The sequence below is a fragment of the Morone saxatilis genome, unplaced genomic scaffold (assembly GCF_004916995.1).
Source record: "Morone saxatilis isolate NCDOM2014 unplaced genomic scaffold, NCSU_SB_2.0 Contig14, whole genome shotgun sequence".
NCBI classification, from domain to species: Eukaryota; Metazoa; Chordata; class Actinopteri; family Moronidae; genus Morone; species Morone saxatilis.
The window spans coordinates 10,195,879-10,200,183 of record NW_023339696.1 but is presented as its reverse complement, the minus strand read 5'-3'; the positions used below and the strand labels follow the sequence as shown (position 1 = coordinate 10,200,183).

General features: G+C 44.1%; 1 protein-coding gene across 1 annotated transcript in view; it reads left to right on the top strand.

Annotated features, from left to right (window-relative positions):
- The first annotated feature begins 1,771 nt into the window (after window positions 1-1,771).
- LOC118323151 (trinucleotide repeat-containing gene 6C protein-like) overlaps window positions 1,772-4,305 on the top strand; it is a 41,683-nt gene continuing 39,149 nt past the window's right edge. The window contains exon 1 of the mRNA XM_035655083.1: window positions 1,772-1,872. The gene's annotated coding sequence lies outside the window, so the exon portion shown is untranslated. The remainder of the gene's footprint in view (window positions 1,873-4,305) is intronic.

Below are 4,305 nucleotides of genomic sequence, written 5' to 3'. Positions count from 1 at the left end.
ATTTATCAGGTTATTGTAGAGTTTGTTAATACTTGACTCATCTGGCCTTGTTAATCTGAGGTAGTTTTGGATGAGCGGTTTTGATGATGGAGCTAGTTTTAGTCTGTTTCTATCAATTAAAGTTTAGTGGTGACGCAGTGTCCACCAAGTGGGTCAAGGCCTCGTGGTTGAGAAGGTCTCGCGAAAGGTTAATCGTTGGGTGGATGGAATATGTGATTTAATTGGTTTGTATATGCATGCAGAAGTTCTAATTTAATGTGTTGATCTGGTATCTTACTAGTAGTGTTGTTGTTCGTTCTTTAAAATAGATGCAAAAATTGGAGGTTACTTCCTTCTCATGAACAGTAATTGAAGCTTCAAATGTGCAGCGAGTCGTATTAATTTGGAATCATGTCAAGGGGTCCCAAGCTGGGTCTGACAGTTTGTTTTTGTTGTAGTCGGGGGCGGGGTTCAAAGGCCGATTTTAACAATGCTTTTATTGTGCCTCTTTAAGCTCGATCATTTGAGTTGTGTTGATCTTGTTTTATGGTAGAAATGGTGCCATATTAGCTGAAATGTAATACCAGTATTCTACAGCTGGCACTGAGTTAATTGTTGTTGTGTATGTCAAAAATATCATATTATTTATTTTTTTTATAATATCTTCTCCTCTATTTACCCACACCACCTCACAGGACTGCTAACACTTAGGACATTTAAGGTTAATCCGTTTTTATCTTTGATTTTGTAATTATTAGGTTACGTTCAAGGTATATAGTTGAGTTTCGTTGTTTACTATATTTGTCTAACTACACTTTGCAATTTATAGGTTAGTTAGTTTCTTTTTTTTACGTGGTCTTTTATACAGAAAGTTGGTTTTTGTTTTGCCTCTCCCTTCTTGTGTTTTATAGGTTTCTATATTTAGTTTGCTTGGTACATACTGCCTCTCCGCTTTTATTCCTGCATGTGCTGAATTGTGCCATTTTGCAATGATCGTAACTTTTCCATTATTGATGCAAATCCCAAATGACTAAATAACAGTCGCTCTAACGCGGGAGTAAGTATTATTCAGTTGGCCTGTTTATTTATGGGTGTTCGTTTTGTGCGTGTGTATTGCTTTTGAGTTGTTCCCTATTAATCTACATTGTTTTTCATACCTCTGAAGTTAGTTGGTGGTATAGGATAGGAGTTAGTAAGTAGCAGTGAATAGGCGTGCGAGATTAAAGTGCATGTCTACTCAGTATTTCTGATAAATGTATGGGGGTGTATTTTATCTCTTATGTTAACCACCACTGACGCATTGAAAAAGCGTCTACATCAGGGTCGGAGTGTGTCAAGCACATAGTGTTTAGTATATAGAGAATGTGGGTCCTCTCTGTGTTTGTGGGGTGTGAAAACACGGCCTGCATCAATACTGGCAAGGTGGTTCTTTCTGGTTCTTGATCCGGTTGTTTGCATGACATTTTTTATCCCCACGGGACCTCCCCGGCTCCAAGCGTGTGTACGCAGTTTTTGTGAAACTTGTGTTACTCGCCGCCTTTTCCTTTTCTTTTTCTTTTCTTTCTCCCTCTTTAGCTCATCCGTATCGCGGAGGAGGCGAGCCATCGGCAGTCGAGTGATGGAGGGCCCGCATTGTCAATGGAAACGCCGGAGAAGGGAGGAGGAGGGAGGAGAGCGTCAGGAAAGCTGAGGCCCGTTTGTTTTGTTATTGAAGGGTCACGTGCAAGGGTGAGGCATCCTCCTCCCTCCTCCTCCCTCCCTCCCTCCTCCCTCCTCCCTCCCCTCCTCACCAGTCACCACCGATTCAACCGTCTCGAGCTGCTGCTCCGGTCAGTTACTACAAAATGGCTGCAGAGGCTCCGACACCGACGAGAACCTCCTGAACGCTTCATGGTAGGAGTTAGTTATTCATCCCCGCGGACGCTTTAGCCGCGACGCATTTGCACCGCGTCGCTTTTTCCACTCGCGGAAATGTGCGTTAGAAGTTAAATGCAGGCAGCTGGGGGTGGGAATGAAAATGTTTTCAGCTCAGCCCACTTTGACATCAGTGTTTTCTTCGCTGCGAGTGCTTCTTTCTCGCAGCTATTCGTGACATATGTGTCCGTATTGGTAACCTAAGCTCGGGTGTAATGTAGGGTTTACTGTGACGGTGGCTCGGTGGTATAGCTTGGGACTTGTTGGCCTAAGGTGGCTTTTTTCCCCCCCTCAGTTCAAATGATTCAAGGGCACCCTGTGTTATTGCTCGTTGAGTTGTCGTTTTATGTGGTTGCTCTGCAGCCAGGCATCGGTTTGCATCGGTGTGTAGGAGAGCTAACATGGATGTTGTTGCAGCTCCCCCCCCCAAAAAAAAAAAAAAAAAAACTCACCTGAACTCCATGCAGGAAGACCGAGACCGAGAAGAACGAGAGAAAGAAGAGAGAGAGGAGCTCTAACATGCATCACCTGATTGGCTGTAAACGCATTAGCAAGCCCAGTTTTAATTACTGTTCTCATGTCCACACACGAACTGTTTGCTGTGCATCCTCATCCATGCAGCCATTCATTTAGCTGTTCCAGTAGCTCGTAGCTTGGTCTGTTGGCCTTCACTTTTTTTTTTTTTTAAAGAAATGTTAAAGTGGCTACTTTTTATGCAGCAAATAAAAACGCTGGGATTGGAGACATAACCTTGGGCCGGTTGTTGCAGCCAGACTACTCAATCATGTATAAACTTTTATCTGCTGGACATCCACCATGTCTGTGAATGGTTTGAGCATGAGCGTTGTTGGTTGTCAACCTTGAGACGGATGCATCAGTGATTGCTTCCTGTATCCCTTTCACCATAGAGACGACAACCATAGCCCGGCTCCCGCTGCAGCTCGATACCCTGCAGAGTGACACACCGTCCTAAAGGAGATGGCAGTGTGTACAGACTGGGAATGCCAGCCCCCTGATGCATGTAGAGGGCAGGCTGACGTAAGCTTTGAGGCCCGCTGCTTTTACTAATGTGTTAGAGTCCCTAATTTGGGCCTGGGTCTGGGGTGAAGGGATGAAGAGGTGGTGGTGGTGAGGGGTCTTTTCTGTCCCTGCCGGGTCAGGGGCCCCCTAGTCAGCACCCAAAGCCTCTGAAAGAGGCAGTGTGTATTCACAGAGGCGCCAAAGGAGGCTTGATAACAAAAACAGGCCGCTAAATACTGTGATTACTATAAGGCTTAGGTCATAGCCTCACTTTCAGCTCAAAACTCTCGATGGCTTTTTGCTCAGCGCTGGACTAGAGGGCCGAGGGGCATTTTGCCAGGTTGTGTCATTTGGTTTGGCGGGTTGTTTGGTGTCAGTGATCAGATGCTTAGCTGGAGTCCTCGGTGGAAATGATGAGCTTGCATTCTGTGAAAAAAAAAAAAAAAGCTACTTTATTGCTGTCAAAGAAATAAGTTTCTGTTTTGAAGTTTTCTATTTACACTCATCCTGTGTTGGTTTTTGAGGGCTGGTAGTTGCTATATTTTTGCACAGATTACTTCCTAAAGGTTGCTAGCAGCACCTCTATCATCTTCAGTATTAAATAAATGCTAATTCCTGGTAACGGGGTGTCTGATTCTCGGCAGTATTTTTCTTTAGATAAAGCGTTTTCCTAATTGTCCTTTTATAGAAATAAAATCAGCAGCACACCATCAGTGCTACTGTTGCTCAGAGTTATGCGAGCGCTGCCTTACATACAGGCTATTACTTCACACAGAGGCTTGATGTTCTTTCATGTTTTTTCAATTTATGAAGACAAATGTGGAAACAGTGAGAAAGCTACGTGATTGGAGTTTAATAAGACGTTCATTAGGGATGTTCTTTGATCTGTCGGACCAATAAATTGTACAACCGGGCTCGTGAAAGTGTTCCCGTTACTTTCGGAGCAGACGACTGACATTGGGACTGGAGGCAGTGCTTTTGGAGTGTGTCCATAAGTTATTTTAGGGCCAGTTCAGAGTGCCAGGAGTGTGCAGCATAAGTTTCTCTCTTCCTTGTCGTCAGGCCGGGTCAGAAAGCATTAACATGACCACACTGAGAATAGCTCCAAGTACTTTAGAGAGCGCAATCCTCTTTGCAGAGCACAAAGACTTTGTCAGTGCTTACCCAGCAAGTTTTTAAACCCTCACACAAATTGAAAGGTAGCACCGACGAGCTCGGTGTCTTTTGCCCTTTGTAACGTTCTTTTTGTTTTGTTTTCGTGGTGTCTTTGTGGCTTTTTTTTTTTTTTTGAACAATGTGGCATATCAAAAAAAAATTCAGATCGTTGTTAAAAGGCTGTGTTGCCCCAGAGTGCGATTGCGCAAAAGAGTAGGGGGTGGGGGTGGTGGTTTC